The 26209-nt window shown below is 39.5% G+C and overlaps 2 non-coding genes across 2 annotated transcripts; both read right to left on the bottom strand.

Annotated features, from left to right (window-relative positions):
* Positions 1 to 11999: 11999 nt before the first annotated feature.
* On the bottom strand, positions 12000 to 12072 carry trnav-uac (transfer RNA valine (anticodon UAC)). Its single transcript has one exon. It is a non-coding gene; the product is annotated as a tRNA-Val (tRNA).
* A 1585-nt stretch (positions 12073 to 13657) lies between these two features.
* On the bottom strand, positions 13658 to 13730 carry trnav-uac (transfer RNA valine (anticodon UAC)). Its single transcript has one exon. It is a non-coding gene; the product is annotated as a tRNA-Val (tRNA).
* Positions 13731 to 26209: the final 12479 nt, after the last annotated feature.

Genomic DNA, 26209 nt, shown 5'->3' with positions numbered 1-26209 from the left:
GTACCCAGAGAGAACCCACGCATTCACGGGGAGAACATGCAAACTCCACACAGACAGAACCAGCCGGGAGTTGAACCTGGAACCTTCTTGCTGTCTCTGTGTCGTTCTGATCAATAAATTCCCCATAAGAGGCTGTAAAGGTGAGTCTTTGTACATTAACAGTGCTAATATTATCTAAATCATTAAACAATTAAGGACAAATACAACCATGAGCTGACACACATGGAGCTGGAAGCCTGAAATGCAAAACTATACTACTGATGTAATCACTGAGTTACTTGGCATATCATACTTACTGGTTTTCAGTACTGTAATCTGTGTCCGATTTATCTTTTTATGTTAACTTTTTATTACTTTATCTGTTTTATATAAAGATATCATTCTACTCAAGATCTCCTACATGTACTGCTGGTGTTTCACCATGTAGACATGTTCTGGTAAACTGCAACTTTCATCCTCACTGATCTTACTACAGCAGTAACGAGCAGCAGTAATAATGTACGTGAATAAATGTCTCTGTGATGTAATCAGTTCTTGCGGTGTGTGTGCTAGCATAGCATCAGGAGGTAAAGTAAAATTTATGTAATAGGAAATATCCTTTTTAAATTTCTCTCCCCTGTCTTTCTCCTTTGGGATCAATTAGACAAGTACTGTCCAAATTTAAAAGTTTGACCTGATGAAAGCGCTTTTTGTAATTGAAATTGATCTGGAAGGGCCTAAACAATTAGGGGGTTGTCAAGATATTTCACAGAAAAATACAACTGCACAAGAATTAGTACTCATCCCAGGCACCGTTGACGTAAATTTAATAAAATCTATTGAACAGTTGAATAGGGGAAGTTTGTTTTTTTTAAACCTGGATCTTATTTCTGGTGTAAAATACGTTCATCTACTCACCGATAACAGTTTGGTGAAAGTTGACATTATCTGTCTTTATTTCACCAATACTTTAAGACCAATGAATGAATGAACGCGTACTGTTGCACTGTTAGCTCATAGCTGCCGTGTTGTTGTTATTGGGGGCTATCGGGGGCTTTTTCGGGGGCTTTCTACACACACGTCTACTGGGATGACGTCATCGCGCCGCTGCAGCACAGCTTATTCACTCCGTGCTCTGTGACGGTCAGCTAACTTCAGACGGAGTTTGCTACATGGCAGGATATTTATCAGATTTTGACGGTGTGGATGGACGTTCTTACCGGAGTAAATAGTAGCTGTTATGATGCAAACAAGTGGGACAAACTGCCAGTGGAGATTAAATTTTCACCAAATGGAGACATTTTTAAATCCAGGTTAAAAACATTTCTGTTCTCATGAAATCTGCACGATATCTTTGAACTTATCCAGACTGTTGCTTGTTTTTAAATTCATTTAAATTATTTTATTTGTTTCTCTTTATATTCTTTTATGTATTTTAATGCTTCTTCCACTCCCTGCTGCAATGCTTTTATTTTATGTAAAGCACTTTGAATTGTTTGTACATGAAATGTGCTATATAAATAAATTTGATTTGATTTGATTTAAATGAGCTGTGCTGCAGTGGCGCGTGGCGATGACGTCATCCCTCTAAACGAGTGTGTAGAAAGCTCCCTATAAAAATAATAAGAAAAAAAAAGAAAAAAAAACGCTCCCTATAAGCCCCCCCCCGATGGCCCCCAATAACAACAAGCTCGGTATTTTTAAAAGTCAAGTGTGATATTGGTTGTAATTGTCAAGAATAAGGCATTATTACTATTCCAATGTTGCCATAATGCGACCTTTTCATTAAATAATCAATGCAGTATTTCTGTGAATTTAGAAAGTTGAAAATTTGACTTATAACAGTAGAATAATTAATTGAAATGGGAAATGAAGTAATGGACCCAGTGAACATGTGCTTTTTAGAGTATCATGGATATGTTTCCTAAAATTCAAGCTTGTTAACTTTCAAGCAATCATGCTCAGGTTGTACCACAACTTTCACACACAAGAACATACAGGTATCTGCTTATGTGTTTAATTGTTACAGTCATTCAGGCAAAACCCACACTGGATACAGTTTGCTTTTGTTTGCCCACATACTTTTCTGTGTGGGAGTCAAGTGTGTGCATGCAGATGTGTTTAATGTCTCTGAGTAGCATGAAGCGTGACAATGAGTGTGTAACTGTCAACGTTAGAGTGCTAATAGGATCTGAATGAACAAATAGCAGTGTCCCCACAAACTCTCTATTGACTAGCAGTGGAATGCGTATTAAAGACTTTTAGTTTTCCACATCCAGTTTCATGATGATCAAATTATGTATTTACCTATTGGATTGTGGCACTTCCTGCCTTTCATACTCATCAGCTCATTGATATCGTATGTTCACCCCTCAGAAAAGCTTCTCTGAAATAGACCAAATAGTATAGATCAAATCCACCAATTTAAAAAAAACATTGTGCAAACAGATTATAACAATTGTTGCTTGTCTCTGTGTGGATGTGTTTTTTACCTCTAACTAAAATTAAGTCATTTTCTCCAGTTTTGAGTAATTTTCAAAAAGAGTAAACACAGAATCTTACAACTAAACGTTACATTTAAAAAACTTGTATATGAACAAAATGTCTTAAAATGCTGTGTTAGGGGTTGATGGAGGGTGTCAAGTTGTAAACGTAACACAGGTTGTTAGAAGAGGGTGGAGCATTTGTTACCTGCCGTGAAGCACTGATATAAATTTGGTGACCTAAAACCGTTATAATAATGAAAACATCTCAGATGTGGTTTGGACCAAAGGTGTGTGGTATCAAACACCAGGACATGAGCAGCAGTTCTTGAAGTCCTGCCAGCACCCTGTTCGTTTGTGGTTAGTCCAACTGCTACAAGGTGTTCATCCCAACTGGCACAGTTGTGTGGCCTGTTTGGTCCAAGCTAAAGTCGGAAACATCTTTCCACCCAGCCATTTCTCTCACATCTAACATGTTGGCTATGCGAGCCAATTGTTTGCTTGCTGTCCAATATCCATTAAGTATTGAAATGTTGCATTGTGAACAAAAACATTACAATTCAGCATAATGACAATCAAGTAAATAGAAAGGAATCCTGAGTAGGAGGGGAAGTAAAAACTGTGGGAAACGTGCAGTGAGTGCAGCTGAGTGCCGTATTAGTGCTCTCTTGCATTGTCATGACATCGGTAAATACTGAACATCTACAATAATTCATCATGTAAGCTTCTTCTCCAAAGAGATCAAGGGAAATGAGTGTGGACTGGTGATCGTGGTCATGGCAATATTTTGTAAAAATGCAACTTTTGGTCCGTGGACCAATGTAGCTTTTTATACATTCAATAAGATTAGGCTGAAAAAATATGCATGATGATACTGTATATTTACCTCATCTGATACTACTTTTGCTCAAGCTAAAGAGGACTGAAGTGCAACAGCAAATATAAAGCCTGTGCACACAAATAGAGTTGCTTTTAATGTGAAAAGCTGTGTCTTCAGGGTCCTGTCCCTTTCTAACCATCATATCAGTGCCCACCACCACACACACTAATTCCATTTTCCTTGAGGTGGAAGATCGTTACCCCTAATTCTGAAAGTCACTGCTCCTAAGTCCATAATTCTTCCTTTAAAGCTGCTTGCTTGCTATCATGACTGTTGTCTTTGTTGCATCTCAGACTTACAGCTTTCATCGCTCGCTGTGTGAAACATGAAAGCAAGTGGAAATGCTCTGATACTGGTCCAAGATAGAGGAGGGAAAAGAAAAGAGAGCAACTGGAGTAATGGATAAAAGAAGAAATCTGTCGATCACACAGACATGCCTTGTATGAGACACCCTGACTGGGGGGGCAAAACAACTTCAAAGTAACTATTCTGCATCCCAGTCCTGAGCTCATAATGTCTTTCAGGAGATTTAACACAAAGTTTTCTTGTTTAAATCTATTCCAAATGAGTACACTGTAAAGAAAAAAGAATAATAACAATCGAGGGTGATTATTTAAATAGTACTTAGGATAAGAGTACAAAAAAGTAGAATAACAGAAAGTTTACAGTATAATGTGATATTGACATGATTATGCTCACAACGGCTCAAAAAAATGTTTCTGTTTCTGCATTTAACAGACCCTTTTATCCAAAGCAACTTCCATATGAGGCTATAACATTACAGCTAACAATAAGCTACATAGAAGGAAACCACCAGTCAGACTCTGTCAGAGGGGACAGTGTAGAGATAGAGAGCAGGCATAGAGGGAGGTACAGAAAGAGAAGTGGAGTAGAGGTGGTATGGAAGTACAGGGTCAGTGCTAGGATAGGAGATGCTCTCTGAAGAGCTGGGTCTGCAAGAGTTTCTTGAAGATATTCAGGGACGCCCCTGTTCTGGTAGCTCTCGGCAGGTCATTCCACCATCGTGGAACGACACATGAAAAGAGTCTGGATTGTCTTCAGCGTAGTTTCTTATTTTACATCTTATTTTTATAAAGATGTTCACAACAAAGTAGATAAGTAAAACCAATATGTTCAGCATTACATTAAAAGCTAATTAGTGAATATAACCATACTATGTTGTGTAATAATGAGTAATGGAGCATATACATTTCCAGTCATCATCTACTGTTTGCAGTGATTGTGGCTGTAGCTTCAACCCATACCCCTCATGTTACTGGTACAATGACAATAAGAACTTTTGATTTCTATATTTTTCTATATTTCTATACTCATAAGCCGCATTCCCACTGTAGGAACCTTTGGCAGTTCCTAGAACCTTTTCAGGAACGGGGCCGTTTTCTCCCGCATTCGCACATACAGGAACTCGGGACCACGGCCCTCAGTTCCTGGAACCATTTCAGCTCCTTCTCCTCAGCTGGGTCTGTTCTGGGTTCTATAGGAACACATCTGACAGAGGTAGCTCCGCCCCTTGTCAGATTTCCTCTTCTTCATGTTCCTGATCTGCTCAACGCAAACAGTAGAATAACGGCTGAAATGTTTCCTCATACGACACGGACACAACCTTGGCGTGTTTAATAAGTTAAACCTCCACGTGGTCTCCTTTGTCTGCGGCGCTCTGCTCTCCTTCCTTCATGAAACCAAGAAGTATGGCCTGCGCTCCATCCTTCGTCTCCTGACTCTCTCTGTGAGCTCTTCCAGCCTCCATGTTAGACGCCCCATGTGATCGTCCATGATTAATATCACCATCATGCAGACCATGAACACGGTGGCCTCCCCGCTCTCCATGTTAGCTTCTTGGTGGTGTTTTTTCTTCTCTGCTTACTTTTTGCTGGTTTTGTTTTGTTCTGTTTCGTTGTTGAATGTGGCGCTAAAGTAACACGTCGCTGTCGCAGACGGCTGCGCCGCATCAGTCCCGACCTGGTCCCGACTCATGTGGGAATGCAGACTAAAACAGTTCCCCTGGGGAAGGATAGTTATCAGAACGAAATTCAAGGAGGACAGTTCTTAGAACGCCGTTCTTAGAACTGCTCTGTCTGAAAGCGGCTATAGATACTAATTTGTGAAGTGGATTGATGGATTTTCACCAATCCAGGAATCCACTACACTCAAGGTGTCAGTAGGTGAGTGTGGGTGAGCTCAGTTTGTCAGAAATACAGTTCAATGCTGATAAACCAGTTAACCATTTATTTACATGCAATGAATGTAAATTTAAAGATAAAGTACAATTACTGAAAAAACACAAAAAGATACCTTTGAATATCAACCATAGAGTTACAGTGCAGTTAAATATTTGTCGAACTTTGGGGAAAGGTCTATGGCTCCCTTGTTCTGACTGTGCTTCTGGGTAGCATATTTTTTCATTTCAGACATGGATACCGTCTCACACTAGCTTGAGTCATTACGTAGAGCTAAGTTAACGTCCTCCTCACTCTTCCAGTACTTAATACAGAGGCAATAGATTGACATGGATTTAATCATCACATTTCATTTGAAAGAAATTATATACATATTTTCCAAAATGTCTAACTTGAAGGCATGATTTTTAAAGTCTTTCTTCTAAACCATCCATGAGTATGTATCTAGTTCAGGTTGTCTTCAAAGTCATTTCTAAAATAACCAGATTCATTTGGCTTACTCACTGAAACTTTAAATGATGGCTGTGGATTCCTTACATGCTGCAAATACATCTCTTCTTGCCAGAAACATTTCTAAAATGTAATATTAGCTTAAATCTGTTATTAGTTCATTAATTTAAAACAAGCCCAAGAGAATCTTTACTGTCCAACCTCGTTGTATTTAAAGATCAGACACAAATCTACTATTTGATATGGCAACATACTCAAGAAAGTTTCAAGAGGGCCAAAGACAGACAGAAAGTTTCCAGAATCTACAGGAACAGCGTTCTGGAAGCTTCTCCAAGCAGCAGGTTACCTGCTGACAGGTGAGGGTGTCAGGATGGGGTATAACAGCAGCATCCACCAAAGGTTCAGGCTCTCCAACAAGGATGGGTCGTGGCTCACCGCTTTGGGCCAAACTCCATCAGAGAATCATCATTGGGTTAAAAAATACTTTTTGAAATGCAATATAGTAAAGAGCTTTGATCTGTCAACATCTAAAGAGCATTTCTGTGAGAAGTTTGTCTGGAGGAAATCTCAGTTGGATGTGTGAAGACTTCATATGTGTGGAGGTGCCATCGATGCAGAGAGAGACATTCTACCATCAAGAGGATGTATTTTCCCAGGAGGTCCAGCAGCTTCATGCACACAGAGTGTGTGACCTCCACCGGCCTGCCTGCAGTCCACATCTGCCCACATCTGCCTCCTGCTGAACATGGACGGAGCATCATGAAGAGGAGAACCAGACAACAACAACCAGGGACTGCTGAGCAGCTGGAATCTGGGATTCAGCAGGAATGGACCCAGATTCCTGAAAAACTGCAACAATCAGTGTCCTCAGTTCCCAGAGCGTTAAGAAGGATTGTTAAAGGAAGCTGATGGAGCAGGATGGGAAACATTAGAGATTTGTTCTATTCTTTTAACACAGGTAAGGTGGTCTGTGAAAACACAAAATCATTTATTTGGATTTGTATATGTTAAAAAAAGGTTCACATTTATAAACAAGCTACAAATTTGCATTGCATAATCTTTTCATTGTTAAATTAGTATGAACCTCTCAGTCACAAGCAGCCATGTAAATAATTAATATTCAATTTTTACAAGCATATATTTCTTCCCATGGTCTTCATCATCAAAGCCAAATTTTGGACAGAAATAAGATCATTCCACTTTCTTGTTGTGTTGGTAAAAAGGAAGTTCCATTTTTATCATTCATTTCAATTTGGAAACTAACCTTAATCTGTTATTGCTCGATTATTGTGAATTGAATTGAGTCTTGTGTTGTGGTGTTGTTGATAAGTTCTGTGTTTTCTGTTTTACTGTATGTAGTTAGTTTTTTACAACAGAGCTGCACGCTGGTGTGGTGCTTAGCAGAGTTGCTTCACAGCAAAGGGTTCCTGGTTGGAATCTCAGCCGGTTCTTTCTGCGTGGAGCTTGCATGTTCTCCATGTGCATGTTCTCCATGTGCATGTTCTCCATGTGCATGCGTGGGTTCTCCAGGTTCTCCAGCTTCCTCCCTCCGCATGGTTTTTTGTCTCTGTGTGGCCCTGTGATGGATTGATGACTTGTCTTATGTGTATTCTGTCTCTCACCCAATGGCCACTGGGATAGACTCCGGAAACTGAAATATCAAAAGGTGGGATAGTGATTTTGCTGATTAGTATGCATATTTCTCTGTAAGCTTGGGTTGAAACACCCCTGTACACATATTGTGTACATATAACCTGCAAGGTACATCAGAAAAACATTGTTTATAAGCAAGAATGTAGTTCTACTTCTTTTGATCCAACTTCTTTCACTTTTAAATCAAATGTAATGAAAACTGTCCTAGATTTGTTAATTCAACCCTTAAGAGCTAAAGATCATCATCAAAAATACACATTGTTGTGTACATTATACGTCCAAGTGTTGTCAGTTAGTAGTTGTGTGAGTGGAATGCAGTCTGTACATTTGCAACATGTGTTGTATGTCTGTGTATAAGCAGACAGTAGAGCCTCTCACCCTGCTAAATATGCAGCCGCCCCTGTAAAGTTCCAGAGCCAAGTGTCTTAGCTGAAAGTGTACAGTCATTGTCCCCGTCACCATCCACCTCTGCTCCACACTGCACTACAAAGCTGCTGTGGTGTGGTTGATCTGACATCACACTGCACAGCTCTGTTCCACTGTGGAAATACTGCAGCCTCTGTGCTGCTGTGCGCTGTTTCAGCTCCTGTCCAGGCCTTCATTTGACTCTACTGTAGGTGTCCTGGTTAGCAGCTTGAACTGGTGATGCTGCACAAACATTAAACAGCAGTGATGTAACATTCCATGTGTGCTCCTCAATTATCACTGCAACAAGCTAAGTTAAGGTACTACAGCTTCTTCATATGCATTAGTTTTCCATATTTTTGACACTGCACATATTTTCATACGTGTTACAGGTGCACACACAACATTTTCTAATTTATCAAGGCATTAAACCTTAATTGAGTGGAGAGCAGCCAGGCAAGCATGTTACATGCACACATAAATACATGTCCCCCCCTAACTGATGTATAATCACTGTGTGAACAAATGGCAAGAGGGTTTGACAGAGACATTAAGTCCACACATATACACACACGCACACGCACATCAATGTGACTGATTGGTGGACAGAGGCCAAGTTGATAACCTGCTGTCAATGAGAGAATCCTTTAAACACTCCACCAGTGTCTGAACACAAATAAAATGAGACACGTGGACACACACTGAATAAACATGTGCAACCATACATAGTACACGGAGAGCAATAAAGCCGTGGCCCATTAGCACACTGACAGACACACACTCCAAAGAAAGCTGAGACAAATGAGGTCTTTCCGTATTTTACAGAGCATAATATCTGTCCTTCAGCAGCAGCTGCAGATTAGCTGCCTGTGCAGGCTCCTGGAGATGCGCTCTGACAGGATAGGGACGTTCAGCATGGGAATCCACACAGACAGACAGGTGCAACAGAGTTACCTCACCTGTATAACACCACCTGCATGACCTGGGTAAATGTCTCCTCACCCGCTTGTTTCTTTCAAACATTTTGATTGTAGAACATACTCCACTAAACTAACATAGGTAAAGACCTTAAGGTGGCTTTCAATTGAACTGATTCTATTTCAAATGGGTTTTATGGTTATGCATGTGTTGAAATTGAATTCCTTCACCATTATTGTTTCAATACAGTGTCAACATGTCTAACATTCTTCCATTTATTTGAATTGAAATCAATTTAGGGAAACCTCTGTAACATTACAGAGTAATTAACCCTTACATTTGTACCGCTTCCCAACAGGCCATCAGCTGTTTTCTTTATAAATTCTCAGGTGGTGTGAAGAAGTAGATACATATGTGACATACAGCTGAAAAGCTAAGATTCATCTGAGGTAAAGCATTTTACTGTAAAGTGACCACAGCGGGTACCAGCAATACATACAACAACAGCAAATTGAAATCAAATAATTGAGCTTTGGGGTTGAAAAGCCTCTGTCTTATTCTTTAACACCAACAATGCAGTTCATTAAAACCCCAAGAAAACCCCCGAGAAATTCCTTCCTCAATATATTCCAACAGATTGATCATGCATCATTTTCAGTGAGCCAGCAGATCTGCCCTATCCTCTATTACGCTCTATCTATAAAATGATTTTGACATGTTGACGTTATAAATGCCTTTTATGTAAATGAAAAGTTATCAGCCACGTAGCTGCAGGAGGCATTAGCATTCTGTATCATTATTGATGATCAAGAACAGTCTGTTTGTGGAACTGTTGGAGTTGTAAGTCCTAAATGCAAAATGATTATCGTTCCCATACCAGTTCTGATATAGACATTCCGAGCATAGATCAAAACATTTTCCACCAAATGATAGGTCACTGTGATTTTATTGTAATTCATAGACTTCAGCTTTTCACCCTACATATTTACAATTGCCAGTCCATCACAGGGCCACACAGAGACACACAACCACGCACACTCCTAGGGTCAATTTAGTTTTGCGATGGTGGGAGGAAGCCGCAGGTACCTGGTGTCTATGAATGACCAGGTACCAGGACCAGGTAACCCACGCATACATGGAGAAAACATGGAAACCTGACAGAAAGGCCCCAGCCAGTATTCCAAGCAGGAACCCCTTATTGTGAGGCGATGGTGCTAACCACCACGTCACCGTGCAGCCCTAGTTCTTTGTGTAAAACTAAATCCAATCAAGATGTAGTTGAAAAATGCAGTCGTGGTGTCAAGTCAGGAAAGGAAATATCAGACATAAAGAGGGTTTTTGCAGACCATTTGGAACCGTTTTTGGAGAACAAAAAGCTTTACAGTATTAGTTTTCTGTGCTCTTTTTATTAAACATGGACCAGGACTTTGTAGTAAATAGATGTAGTCATGTACAGGCATCCATCTATTTTATGACGCAACAGTCTAAGCACAGATCCTGAGATGTTCCTATCCCCAGCTATGTCCTCCAACTATTATGGGGAATACAGTTATTAGCCGCTTTCGGACAGAGTAGTTATAAGAACGCAGTTATCAGAACTGTCCTACTCGAATTTCGTTCTGATAACTATCCTTCCCCAGCGGAACTGTTTCAGTCTGCATTCGCACATTAGTCGGGACCAGGTCGGGACTGATGCGCCGCGCGCAGCCGTCTGCGTCAGTGACGTGTTACGTTAGCCGTTTAGCGCCACATTCAACAACAAAACAAAACAAAACAAAACCGGTAAAAGTAAGGAGAGAAGAAAAAACACCACAAAGAAGCTAACATGGAGAGCAGGGAGGCCACCGTGTTCATGGTCTGCATGATGGTGATATTAATCATGGACGATCACATCAGGCGTCTAATATCGAGGCTGGAAGAGCTCACAGAGAGAGTCAGGAGACGATACTTTTTCATTTCATGAAGGAAGAAAGGAGAGCAGAGCGCTGCAGACAAATGAGACCAGTGTAAGTTTAACTTATTAAACACCCGCCGGTTGTGTCTGTGTATGATGAAACATTTCAGCCGTGATAGCATGACATGGGGCGTAGCTACCGACCACCAAACACCTCCGTTAGATTAGTTCTATAAGAACTATGAAAAGACCCGACCTCGGAGAAGGAGCTAAATAGTTATAGGAACTAAGGGAGAAAGCCCCGAGTTCCTGTATGTCCGAACACGGGAGAAAACGGCCCCGCGGATTAAAAGGTTATTAGAACTGCCAAAGGTTCCTACAGTACGAAAACGGCTATTATCATGACAGCCAGAACTATAGAATTCTGGGTTTAAGCCTCCAAAAATATTTATTTGTACAGAAAAAGGCTAGAAAGCAAGCATCAGTAGAACAACTTGAGAGATGTGTGGTCATGAACGAAATGAGCACAGGTTTTAAAGAGTTTCATATCATACTCTTTTTAACAATTTGACACAATTTGAGATTATTTTGAACATAAAATAAACAGAAAACACTTTGTTTTCAGAGTGCTCGAACCCACCCTTTTAAATGAGGTCAGCAGCACAGAAGTTGAGGTTTAGCAGAGGAAGTGGCGTGGACTTAATGGGTGAGGTACTTTTGAAATGAAAATCGGATTGGCTCATGAAATGAAGAACTTTAAAACAAAGGGGAACTAAAAAACAAAATGTCAGGAGTTTTACACCTGCTAGTGACTTCAGACACCCTAACACATGCTCCCAAGAACAGAAAAAATAGATTTTCCTCAAATTGTCACATTCAAGTTGAAGGGACAAACTGAGACCTGTTATATGTGAAGCTGCACAAAATACAAGTGGATGCCTCCACAAGCACCTAGATTAGAGACCATCTGAAAAACAAACCACAAGTTGTGAGATGGAGGTGGTCAGCAGCACCACAGGGGCCTGTACTTTTACTGTTCCCCTCACTCCGTACACCTCAGACTGCCAGTACAACTGGTCCTGAAATCTTCAAAAATCCTCATATGACTCTGCAGGTGGTGAAAGTTCATCTTTGAAGCTTGGTTCTGCTGGGGGTTGAACCCAGGCCTGCATGCATGTAAAGCAGACATGATAACCACTACACTACAGAACCTCTGAGGTACTTTTATTCACAAAGTCAGACAAATATGCACAATGAATGCCTCTACAAAACTACACCACTGAAATTTATGAAACGTGGAACACACAGAACATGTCAAGCCCAGCAAAAAATCCCCTTTGAGGTATGAGCTGAAAACAAAGTAAAAGTGGTCATTTTGGTTCATAGACACCATTTAGGAGTTCGGTTTACATAACATTACATTTTGACAAACTCCTACAGATTTCATAATGCTGGTTGGTACAGTTTAAGCCATGTGTGATCAAAAGACATTCAGTTTTCGTCAGTGAGTGAGCCCTATGATTGACTGATGACCATGATAAACTGGCTACAGAAGATGGATGGATAGATGATTAGTTTTTTTTTTTTTTATAATTTTTTGGGGCTTTTTATGCCTTTATTAGATAGGACAGTGGAGAGAGACAGGAAGCAATGAGAGGTGGAACAACACGCAGCAAAGGGCTGTCTGATGTGGGACTTGAACTGGAGCCAGCTGCAGCGAGGACTATAGCCTCTTGTACATGGGGCGCCTGCTGTACCCACTACGCCCAAACTCCCCATCTATGATTAGTTTTGATTAAACAATAGGTCCTCATGTCTCACACATACAAGTTCCAAGCTTCGGCAAACTTTGCAAACTTGATTAAAGTCTTTCCCTAGTACACAGTAAATGGTAAATAGACTACTCATGTAGCCGTTTCCCAGTCTGACCACTCAAAGCACCTTTACACTACAAGCCACATTCACCCATTTACACACACAGTCACACAGCACGTCTTAGTTTATACAATATGCATGACATGTCTTCTTTGCTCACTTACTTTAGAGGGGTAGCCACTTTTCTACACAAATCCATTCACTCATAATAGCAATATCACTGAGTCTGAAGGCATATTTATCATAATTGAGATAACAGTTAACAACAGACCAATAACTATTGCATCCTTTTATGGTCGAAATAATGATGACACAACCTTCTTTCAGAATTTCTTCAATTCACTTTCTACTTTATGTGATTCTCCAATTGTGATTGGAGAAGATTTTAATACAGTTTTCAACCCATCACTATACAGAGCCAGTAGCTTCCTATGTAACACGCAATCTGTTAAGATTAACCAGGAGACTGAGACGAGGAGGTAAGCTCCAGTAAGATTAAGATCAGATTTTATTGTCATGTACATGCAGGGAAATACACTCAATTTGTCCTCTGCATTTAACCCATCTGTCCAACACACACATGCATAGGGCAATGCCATATACGTTGGGGCGCCCGGGGAGCATGGGGGTATGGTGCCTTGCTCAAGGGCACCTCGGCCGTGGAGGTGGACTGCCACCCCTCCAGCTCCCCAAATTTCTGTTTGTGTGGCAAATGGGAAATGCCAACCTTTTGGTTATTGGACGACCCACTCCAACCACTGAGCCACGGCCAGCCTATAAGAAAGTCAAGTCCCACTGCTGAAACCTGGTATTGAACCTTTAGATCTTCAGCTTAATGCTCTCCCAACTGAGCTATTATGGCTTGACAGATATTGATAGGAATTGAGTTACTGAAGCTACATGTAAGGGAGTCTCTGAAGCTTGGTTCTGCTGGGGTTTGAACCCAGGACTTTCTGCATGTAAAGCAGATGTGATAGCCGCTACACTACAGAACCTCCTCCTGAGGGGTTTTATGTACAAAGTGAGACAAATATGCACGATGAATGGAGGTTTTCTGTACAGCAGTGAACTCTCTCATGACGGATCTGTCGCTGTGATGGTAAAACATGGACTGACTTCCCTGTGATTCCCTAGGCTGAAAACTGGTGGTTGGAACGTTGGTGGTGCAGAGTGGCTTTTTCCGGATGAAGTTTCCTTGAGGTTGTTTTCCTGTGATGGACGCTTGAACTCTCAACGACTGTGAATAATAATAATAATAATAATAATAATAATAATAATAATAATAATAACTTGTAAAGTAAAGTGAAGCAGACAATAGATGTTTACAGCCAGAACTTGAAATGAAATAATGTTTGGTTTTCTGTGAATGGCCAAAGAAGTACCTACTAAGGGTGAACACAATCTGGGATCAATCATCTGAAAGACTGGAGCTCAAATACCAGAGCAAGGCAACAGGTTCGCAGGTGAAAGCAATCAGGAGTAATCCTGGGGCCGACAGCCACCCAGCTCACAAGCACACACACACACACACACACACACACACACACACACACAAACCCAGAACCCTGATACAATCCACAGAAATATTTAAACAGTATTCCAATGATTTTGGTCTTGGAGATGATTGGTGGCTAACACATCCATCCACCAGAAAATTATCTTTTTCTCACCAACTCCTTTATTGACTTCTTACTCACCAGCAACTCAATCACCTGTTATATTTCCAATGCAGAAATACACCCGATTATTATAAGTGATTACAGACATGTATACCTTACCATGGAACATCAACCCCACCCAATCCTGACTTTGACATATACTTAAAAAGAGAGTGGGCATTCTCTCTTGAACTGGATGACTTGCCAGAAACAACACCATCACTTCTTTGGGAAACAGGAAAAGCAATACTAAGGGGAAAAATAATCTCTTACTTAACCTTAGTCCACCAGTCTCCCCCTTGCTCCTAACAGCTTTTCTCTGCATTCTGGCAGCATCAATTATCTAGGAATCCACATCTCCCCAGGCCAATCTTAATTTCAAGTCACATCTCAAAACTATAGAGAACAACCTTCAGCATTGGATCAACCAATTGGAAGGATTCTCTCATTGCAAGAATTGCTACAATTAAAATGATTATATTACCCAAGATTAACTATCTGTTACCCACCAAACCTTCACCTTCCTGGATCAAAGTTCCATGTGACAATATTAGCCAAGCCAGCACCGGCTGTGGTGTAGAGGTTCTGAGTCGGCGGCAGGGCAAACAGGCAGGTGGAACTTTGATACAGGACGGAATCCAAAGTGGAGGGGAGGGTGCTCTCCACTACCACGATATAAATGAATACATAGATATATTACTATATTGGAGAAAGGGTGTTTAAAATGGGTTTGATACATTCTCAGATCTGCTCACCCTGCATACAGAACATCCTTACTTGTGTACCACATGGGACAGCACACCTATTAAAAAATTCTACAAAGATATCACAAATAAGCCATCTCGTCATTTGAACTGCTGCATCCCATTATCTCCCCTATTGTGCCTACTCTGAGATTTGCAAATTACTCTACATAGCCAAGCCAATTATCGCCAAGATCACTATAATCAAAAACTGGAGATCAAGGAATCAAATTATTACTACATTATGGAAAAAATTCATAATTGAAGAAATGACTATGGAAAAACTATCGACCTCCCTCAGAAATGCTTCTGCCAGCACTGATATTTGGAACTAATTCTTCAATAATCAAACCTCTCCCAGCTTTAATATTACATCTGTTTGCCAGTGATCTCTTTGCATATATTTAATTTTACAATGCACATACACAATAAGAGCACCCCAAACACATCCAATCATATACAGCTCCTTCGTCATTGCTTCTCTGCTTCCATAATCTTTCCATTTGTTTTAAAAAAAAATGTTAATCATTATTTTTAGCTGTAATTGATTATTAACTTTATATTATATTATAATCAGTCTAAAGTTGATGACATGGATGATGGTAAAGATGGTAATCATTATTATTGTTATTATTGCTTATTATACATACATAAACACACACACAGGGTAGTCCTGGCGGGTGGGGGCCAGTTACCCCTCATGCATCTTTTAATGCATTAAATCAATCCAACACACACACACACACACATCCATACATGGGCTGGTTACCGATCGCTCATCATGTATGTCATATTTTAAAGCATTGCACTCGTCTAACATATACACCCAGCCATACATTTTCTATACCCGCTTAATCCGTCGGTCGGGTCGCGGGGGGGCTGGAGCCTATCCCAGCGGCCATTGGGTGAGAGGCGGGGGGCACCCTGGACAGGCCGCCAGTCCATCACAGGGCCACACAGACACAAACCAGACAAATAACCATTCACGCTCACACTCACTCCTCGAGCCAGCAGGTTATGCTTGGAACTTCCCGTTGGTTCACACAGCCACACAGTCACATTGCTGTAGCTGCTAGGGCTGTTTATCCAGGACGCTTTTACCCATACAGTATAAGCAATAGTGCTTTAGCCTCTAAAAACTTCAAAAAAACACAGAGGCTTGGAATAGTTATGCAGCCAAGGGTTACAATATGATTGTAAACAGCCAGCTGGTTAACATGTTGCCTATCCTTACTGTGGTGTTTTAATTTGGTCCTGTTTAATGCATGACTCAAAATACATGACGGAACTACAACCAGGGGAAATGTAAGTATTTATAGAGTGAGCTCACTGTGAGCTCAGTATTTACTAGTGTGAGAACCAGTTTAGGTACAGAATGCTCTCTCATATAGTAACAACCTGATTCAGAGGTGATTAACTGTAATTTGTATCCAAAATTTGTTGGCATCATTGAGCACTGTACGCTAATATGAAAAAAGCCCATGGAAGACAGGGTGGAGTGGAATCAAGAGGCTCACCGAAGAAAGCTGCTATGAACAGAGGTGTAAAGACATGGCTGGGATAGGAGTTGTTGTATTATATCTCTGTCATACTTTAGACAAAGCAAGTGAAAGGCATTTCACATCATTGAGAATTGTATCAACTTGTGTAAAATGGAAGAATATGTCTCTTTTAAGGCTAATAATTTGGTACACTCAAGAATAGTTGAGTCAATTGGACTAATATTGCCATCATTAAAGTCTCCTGGTCCTTTTTTAGTCCCACTGAAATCAATACTGGAATCAAGTCTACAAAGTGACCTGTTATGTTGTGAGTGACTTGTTCCAATAAAGCTCAGCATTGGTATAATTCAACAATGAAAGTGTATGTATGAGCCCTCAACAATAGACATCATATGATGAACCTTACAGTGGGCCATTGATCACAGTATTCATCACAGTGAAGCTCCTCAGTATAAATATAAGATGCAGATTGTGTCAGCAGTCCAGTAACAATAGCCTAGTCACTACATAAGTTCCTAAGTTTTAGCAGAACACTGAAAGCATTTGAAAAGCCCCAGCATTAAAAAGCCTCATCTAAATGTTTCACATTTTCAGGAATGTTTCTCGTCCGCCTCCACAAACTCAGACGAGGAAACAGTTTGACTGTGGGGACGTCCTCAGATAATGTGGCCTGTTTTTCTTTTGTCTCGCCCACAGACAGAGAAATGTTTGCACACTGTGGTAAAAAAAGAGAGAGAGCAAAGGAAGCCCTGCAAGATAACAGAGGAGTGGAAGAAGATGGGGTCTATTGAGGAAAAAGAAAAAAGCAAAACAAGGAAAGCGGGGAGGAAGGAGTGGGTGAGGGAGAAGAAGAAAGTGAGGCAAATACATGAAGATGAAGACATGTATAAAGACAAGAAAGAGGAAGGAAAATTAGGAGAAGAGGAGGAATAGAAAAAGAGGGTGAAATGAGGGAGAGAGAAAAGAACAAAGGAAAAATGAGAAAAGGGTGACAGGTACAAACAATAAGAAGAGAAGAAGAGAAAGAAGGAAAGAATGGAAAACATTTCAAAGAAACACAACAAAAAGGCAGGGGGATAGAAAAAGAGAAGGGGGGTTCGGTGACGAGGCCTTTGGGGTTTAATGGCCAATAGCTCTGCACACCCACGCCTTGCTGGTCACAACATCACCGCTCTTTTATTTCGGCATTGGCTCCAGAGTCCCCTCCAGCTCCCTCATCATCAAATCAATCAACGTTCATCTGCTGCTGTAATGGCTTCCACTGTCCCTCTGTGTTCCAGTGTTTCTCAGTTTAACAGCAAATGTAGTTTCAAACCCCACTTGGATATTAAACCCCACATCAGCAGTAACTTTGTTTCATCTTTCTTGAGATGCTGTGGACAAAATTCTACAAGACCAAGGAAAACTTCAAGTACCAAACCACATCCAGCTTCTTTTGCTGTGGAAGTAAAACAGATAAATCCTCTGTAGTTCACTCACAACTGAAGAAAATGTCATTTTTACTATTGCATGATTTTTATGTGCTCATCATGGATGCTTACAGTGGATAGGCTTATTTATGGACTTATTTTGATAAGTAACATTATTCATTTCTGCACTGGTTTTCGGCTGCAGCTGGTATTCAACATACAAACATCAAATAAATTGCTTTACAGTGACAGGAAATTGAAATTAAATGATTAATTCAAAATTATATCATCTATATATATATATCAGCACATAATAGTCAACAGTCCTATGTCATTATAAGCAGTCAAAGTGCAGGGCTATAATAGTGAGCAGGAAGATCTTAAAATATATGACTTGGATCCAGATAAAACAAAACCTAATTGAAATTTCCATTTGTGGTGGATCATTAACTACACTTATGTCACGATTTGTATTTTTTGGTGATGTTTTAGGTTTCTGTCTAATCTTTAGTTTTGCCAGGTTTTCCTCACTGCGATCAGCTGCCCTCACTCACCGATCACCCTCCTCAGTATTTAGTCTCCAGGTTTTTTCATGCCCAGTGCCAGATCCTCACCGTCACTGAGGTTTACCCAAGTTGCCACTCATGTGTATCAGGTTTGGAATCCATGTTGTCTTTTTCAGGTTGTCACAGTCACAGTCAGGTTTTGTTTCGTCAAGTTTTTGCATAGTTTAGGTTTTTGTATTCCGACTCAGCCGCGGCTTTTATTTGGAATAAATCAAGTTTCTTTTGGAATATCTGCATCCGGGTCCTCCTTCACCACCACGCCACATGACCCACGTGACAACTTACGGATTTGTTTGTTGGTTTAAATTCCCTCAAAAATACAGTTGGATCCCAAAGATCAACAGATACTGTTTTTGAATATTCTGTACTAAAAATAGCCACTATCACCGAGGTCGCTATCTTGTTCATATGATATGTAATTCCAAAGACTTGAATCGTAAGTAAAGTAGAAATTAATCTTGACTTCCACTGAAGTTTCCTAGAAATAACTATTTCATATGGTCCAAACTACAGACAAAACAGAAAACTGAAACCGAGTTCTGACCACATTTTCTGTACAATTAATATATCACAATTTCCAGGGAAATCCCAAGACTATCAGTTACTTCATATGAAATTATAAAGAATTACTAGACCCGTGGAAGTATCACCAGAATGTCCTACCAAATGAACTGACATGGGATGATATGGTAAGTGGGCTAAATAAAAGTGCTGACTGTAAAGTGACTCGAAATTAACACTCTACCTTCATTGTTTCTCTACCTTCATGTGCTCTTAGAGCTTGTCACTGTCCACCCACATCCTCCAATCCCCCCTGTCCCCCCATACTGACAGGACACCCCCAGTGCACACACACAATCTGGTGAAGCTGACCATGTGGGAGATGGCTGCATGTTAGGCCTTTCTTCTGCTCAGGCCGTGGGAGGCTTCTGTTTTTCTTTGTAATTTGGTGTAGGTGGATTTTTTTCCTCTGACTGACCATCAAAAGAATCTAAGTTGCAGGGCACTGACAAAACATGACAGTTAAAAGGATTATTACCATAGTTTCACTGTGTATATTTTAGAACATTGCTTTGCACAGTTGGTTTAGTGGGAAAATATAGTAATTGAGGATCATTGGAGGTATTCTTGGAGCAATTCATTGATATAAAATATATTCAAATGATATATGTTGATTTTATTGATACATTCAATTCAATTCAGTTGGATTTCAGTTTATATAGCGCCAAATCACAACAAATGTCATCTCAAGGCACTTCAATAATACAGTCCAATTCAAGCCAATTAGAATCCAATTTATTGTAATCATAATCCAATTCAATTCAAAATTAGTCCAATTCAAAAGCAAAGTCAGCACTACCCACAGAGTCACAGTGGCTAAATTAATGGACAATGCATTGGGCTTAAATATAATTTTCTTTTAGGGGTGTATGATATAAAGTATAGGTCCAGTTGTTACAAGGGAAACAGAAACCACGCTAAATCCCACTCTGCATGCTTAAACCTACTTATACAGCACTTCTAACCTCAGATAGGGTCTACAAAGAGCCTTGCAGAATGTTTGTTATGTATGTGTTTTGTCTCAGCTTTTGTTCAATAAATAAGGACACAGTGTGGTATGTCATGTGCTGCTGTTCCTCTGATGTTGGATTTACTGAATTTTAAGACCTGCTGAGGACCAGAGGATTTTTTCTTTTTTTATGTCCTTATACATGAAACTTTAGAACTGAAAGAGAGGGTACTGTTTCACAAGGATATATGTCAGCACAATTTAGGCATGGCAAATTTATTTCTATAGTACAGTTCAACAACAAGGTGACTCAAAGTGCTTTACAGAGACATTAAAACAGTAGAAATAAAAAGCACGATTTAATTTTGAAACAAAAAATAAAGAAATAAGAACAATAGATAAAATCAGTAGTTGAAATGTGATTAAGTTTTGAAACTCAAGCTTCAGATTTGGAGCTTTATTCAAACGCAGCTGAAAATAGGTGTGTCTTCAGCCTGGGCTTAAACACACTGAGTGTTCCAGCTGATCTGAGGCTTTCTGGGAGTTTGTTCCAGACATGTGGAGCATAGAAGCTGAATGCAGCTCCTCCATGTCTGGTTCTGACTCTGGGAACTGATAGAAGACCGGATCCAGATGACCTGAGGGGTCTGGAAGGTTCATACTGGGTCAGGAGGTCACTGATGTGTTCTGGTCCTGGACCATTCAGAGCTTTATAGACCAGCATCAGAACTTTAATCAACTTACAAGAAGTAGCTACACAATAACAATGGAATATGACTTCAATTGTCTATTTACAAGATTTGTAATATAGCCATATACCCATGCAGCCCAAGTGTTTTATGATGTTTTTTAAGATGAATAATATTTTTATCAGTTTTATCAGTTTGGAATTTCTTGCTGTATTCCCCGCTCTAAATTCCAGTTCACCAATGTTTTTTCCCTGATCATTTTTTAAATTCCATCTTGTGAAGGCTGTGTAATTTTGAAATTAATTTGTGAGCTTGCATTTATCATCTACTTCATTTTTGGAAGATCACTGGGGAGCATCCAAAGATCAGTAGGCCAGAGTTAATTGGTTTCCACTCATTAAAGCAATCCCCTGTTTCAGTCATTAGACTGAGCTGGGCTCCACCATTGACATTTGGCTTCTACACCATTATCAGAAAACATTAATGCTAATGTCTTGTAACAGCAATAAAAGATTTTTAAAAAGACTTCCTCATATCAATGTCTTTGGAGTGTTATAGAAAAAGATCATATGAAGTGCTTCATACGCACACGTATGAATAAATGGAAGCATTTACCATGACATACTCATATAGCTCTGTGGACTCATGTTTTGGGGATTTAAAACTGTTGATAAAGTCACATTTTAGGGAGCTGTGTGTGTGTGTGTGTGTGTGTGTGTGTGTGTGTGTGTGTGTGTGTGTGTGTGTGTGTTTGATATTACTGGGACACATGAATATCAGCCTCAGTGAGTTTGAGAATAAGAAACGGTTGATCTGCTGTGACCTAACTGATACCTTCAAATGTGGGGAATTCTTGTCTCACAGTTCATCCAGCTCTCTACCATTTCCCAATCATGACCTGTGTCATCATCAACCGACAGTGTGTTGAGCAGAATGAGAAAGATGGAGGAAACAGATACGCAGATAGGCAAACAGACATGTACAAAGACATAATACCATACATACAAACTGTATTTGTGAATTTGGAAAGTTTTACAGAAATCCAAAACAAATGGAAGAGGACACAACATGGTTGTTGGGCAGGACCAAGACGGAGAAATAGTTGGAGGTTTCAAACATCTCTTCATTCTCACATCTTTCCTTAAAGAAACCGCCAAGTCCTCATACAGAGGAAGAAGGTGTGGTTTAAGGGAGCAGCTAAGTGTGATACTTTAAGCCATGGGCCTTTATGAGACATGAGACCAAGACAGACATACAATCTGTTAATAGCAGTACATTAAAACACTTTTGTCACCTCATGGTTAGGTTTAAGCAATAAAACAACTTTTTACAACTTGCTTGTCACCGACATGGACACCATTTTGCTGGTTGCTTTGGTTACGTTCACAACATGTTACTAACATGATAACACAACATGTTACTAACATGATAACACAACATGTTACTAACATGATAACAAAACATGCTAGTAACATGTTAACACAACATGTTACTAATATGATAACACAACATGTTACTAATATGATAACACAACATGTTACTAATATGATAACACAACATGCTAGTAACATGTTAACACAACATGTTACTAATATGATAACACAACATGTTACTAATATGATAACACAACATGCTAGTAACATGTTAACACAACATGTTACTAATATGATAACACAACATGCTAGTAACATGTTAACACAACATGTTACTAATATGATAACACAACATGCTAGTAACATGTTAACACAACATGCTAGTAACATGTTAACACAACATGCTAGTAACATGTTAACACAACATGTTACTAACATGTTAAAGGGGAACTGCGGTATTTTCAACATTAAGCCTCTTTTCTGAGTCGTCTGCAATGTTTTAGAACCCCCCTCATCGCTTTTTTGATGTTTACTGCTGTCTCCGGTATTTGCCTAATTTTGATTCTTCTCAACCTGCTTCAGAATGGCAAGCATGGTGCATGTCCAAAAAGGTCCGTAAAAGCACCATAAACGTCCGTTTTCAAAATCACCAATTCACCGGAGTGGTTACTGGTGTGCACTGGTAATCCATATCAAATTTCGTTGCGAAAAGTTGCTTCTGTCGTGTTTTATTTGGCAGCTCGTTCATGCTCGCACTATTTTCTTAGCGGTGGCGGAGTAATATCAACGAACATCCAGTACAAAATGTCAAATAAAACACGACAGAAGCAACTTTTCGCAACGAAATTTGATATGGATTACCAGTGCACACCAGTAACCACACAAAATGTATTGTGCAAGTGTTTGATAGACAACAAATTTGAATGTAAATGTTTTTAATGTGCATTCATAAGATTTTATTGCAGGGCCTTGTAGTTCTTCAGATTTTTTTCTTTTTGTGCTCAGTTACCTCAGAGAGCAGATTTGGATTAATGTGATGTCATTTATTCTGATTGTTAATCTTTATATTGGGTTTGAGTCCGTAACCATGGTGCTTGTGGCATGTCATCTCCCTCTCACTGCTCACGGCCCCCTTTCTCTCACCAATGAATAAAGGACACTTTGAGCCCCTAAAAATCTTGCTTGCTCGTATTGGAAAAGATTACAATTTAATGTTTGTCCCAGATTAAAGTGAAATCGCACCCAATTTAACAGGATGTTGCTTTGATATGAATAAAGTAGTTCACGAAGATGGACTTCCTGTCTAAAGCATATTTTAAGGCTCAGTTCCTTTTTCCTTCAACTAATATGGCTGAAAAGCAACAAAATCAACATCTCATCCTGCATTACAGATCACTTCCACTGCAGACAGAGAAAGAAAAAAACATTGTAGATACATTAGGCAAATAGCATCATTAAAGCCAGTTAATCTTCACCTGTTGACTTTGTATTTGCAGGGTACTCCATTCATCTTGCAGCCCCTCCCAGGAGCTGGTCAGGTGTCAGACAGGCTAACAAATGGTCTCAACTAATCGTTATTTAATTTACTACGAGCAGTAACAAAGTGACATGAGGCCCAGATAGAGTCCAGCTAACAATCTACTCTGAGTGTGTTGTGTATATTCTAAACGTGGTGGAAGTTTACCCATTAGTCAATGATCACATTAATCATACTGTGTTCTCTAAGTTCCTGTCTATTAAAATCACAAAACTGATGTCAGATATCAGCTTTATGTCTTTGTTTGTCATCTGTGTGTGTTAGACGTTTACATCATGTGGGTGCTTTGGCTTTCTTGTAAACTTTAACAGGAATATTACAAAAAATGGACAAAACAAAAATCTTCATTCCCTTTATTATTAAAAGTACACCTGTCACAATATCATATGTTCACTGAGGGATTATCATTACAATGTCAAAAGAAACATATCACAGTTGCTGATAATTCTATATTTATTATTAATCAAAATGATACAAACTACTGATAAAATACTGATATTATGTATTAATATCAAAATCACTATTATCATCAGTATTGCTACGATTGCACCATAATCTTATCCCAGTCCCAGTTTGAAATCTACTCTGTGCTTGTGATGCAAACTTACATCATAACAGGGTTAAAAAAAGCCCTGTAGTCAGGTCTCAGGCCAGCTGAGCTCAAATATTCAGTGTACCTTTGGTCCCTGCATCGCAGATATCTGATCTGACAAATTTCAAAACTATTTCTGTTCGTGTACATGTACAGAATGTTCAAACATAAGTCTAAATGTTGGCAGGTTCACATTTGTGTATATATATATATGCAGTGTACTTATTATATGGCACCCCATCTCACATCATACAGTTTTCTATATCTGATGAATTTAAACCATTTTGGGGGTGTTGCGTCAGTATAATGGTTTTTTGTCTGTCAAATTTCCAGAGCAGAAAATTTAAAACCTGGTAGTCACACACTATAATACATGTATTATTGTCCAACTATAGCAATAAAAATTTACAAGCTGCTAAATGGGAGGTTGATATCCAGGCATTATTAAACATGTGTGTCTCCACCATTACTTTGATGACTTCATTGATACCATTATGAAATGTGATCATCTTCATTAACTTTAACTTTCACAATTTCATGCTGGGTTAAAATGTGAGATCAATTGCGGTCTTTAATGTGAAATACGACACCGTGTTCATTTGTGTTGTGTGTCTGTGTGTGGGAGGGTGTCGGGAAGATAAATGACCTCAGTGTCACACAGGCAGTCAGGAGTCCTCTCATTAACCAACAACACAGAGGAGGAGAGAATTGAATCAAAATTGAGTTTGACTTTTTACGGCATGTCTCCTTCACTTATCCCTTCCATCTCAGAACAGAGTCAATAAGAATAAACACAGAGATGAGGCTAAAAACTGCTCTTCGTTTGGAATTCTGTGCAAATGAATGTATGTGTTGTAATAAAGAGCAACATCCTCAAAAATAGAGCAATATGATACTTAACTAAGGTAACAAGTTTTATCAGATGGAGGACGTTTATCTCTTTCACTTATTTAGATCATTTGGATTACCGATAGGGGGACCTTTAAATAATTATGGTCCTAGAGATGGCTGACAAAGATAAGTGGATCCATGAGATAGAGTTCTCATCCACCAAACACACAATCCTCAGCTTCTCCAATTGTCAACATGTCTTTGAGCAAGCTCTGTATAAATGCAAAGCATGTCTCCCAACCAAGATTTATTTTCATCTAATCTGACACACCAATCATCTGAGCACACAGAATTAGAATATTGGAGAATAATTCTGAAATGAGCAAAGTTGAATTGTTGAGTATAATGGATTTAAGCAGAATTAAGGAAAAAAAAGGATTTGTAACTGGCCTTTAGGACACAACATAGAAGAATGCCCATCTCAGCAGAATTCCATTTTTCTGCAGCATCCAAAGCTTTCAGTGAAAGGACAGTTTATGTTCAAAGAAATAACAGACAGCAGTTTCCCAGCTTTAAAATCTTACATTTTTCAGGGCTTTGCATTGTTATCTCATTAAAAAGCACATACACTTAAAGGGCTGTTAACTCTAAAATCATTCTACTGCGTTTGGTCCAGACATTGGGGGGTTAGTCTATCAGCATGTTATTGCTTTGACTCTCTTCTCAACAAGTTCATTACCACAGCTTAGTGAGCTAATGAGAGCTTTTAATTGGTTGACGAGCCCAGCTGACTGGGGAGGGCATTGATCGTGTCATTCTTCGATTTCAGTTGAGGTTAAAACATTAATTACAAAAAGCCCTGTAATACTGGACATACATATCGTCCCATCTCTCCAACTGTTTAACACTGACTGAATTGTATTGTAAAAAATGGCCAGTGTCTTACTTTTAGTCATCCTATGTTTAATGAATAACTGTAATTTCAGTCAGTAACATGGACTGCATCACAAAAACCCTCACTTAATTTGAGAGGCTCCAAATTCGTATAAATGCATGAAACAATG

Source organism: Odontesthes bonariensis, chromosome 23, assembly GCF_027942865.1.
Source record: "Odontesthes bonariensis isolate fOdoBon6 chromosome 23, fOdoBon6.hap1, whole genome shotgun sequence".
NCBI classification, from domain to species: Eukaryota; Metazoa; Chordata; class Actinopteri; order Atheriniformes; family Atherinopsidae; genus Odontesthes; species Odontesthes bonariensis.
Note: the sequence above shows the minus strand (reverse complement) of the source record. Positions and strands in the feature narration are given on the sequence as shown.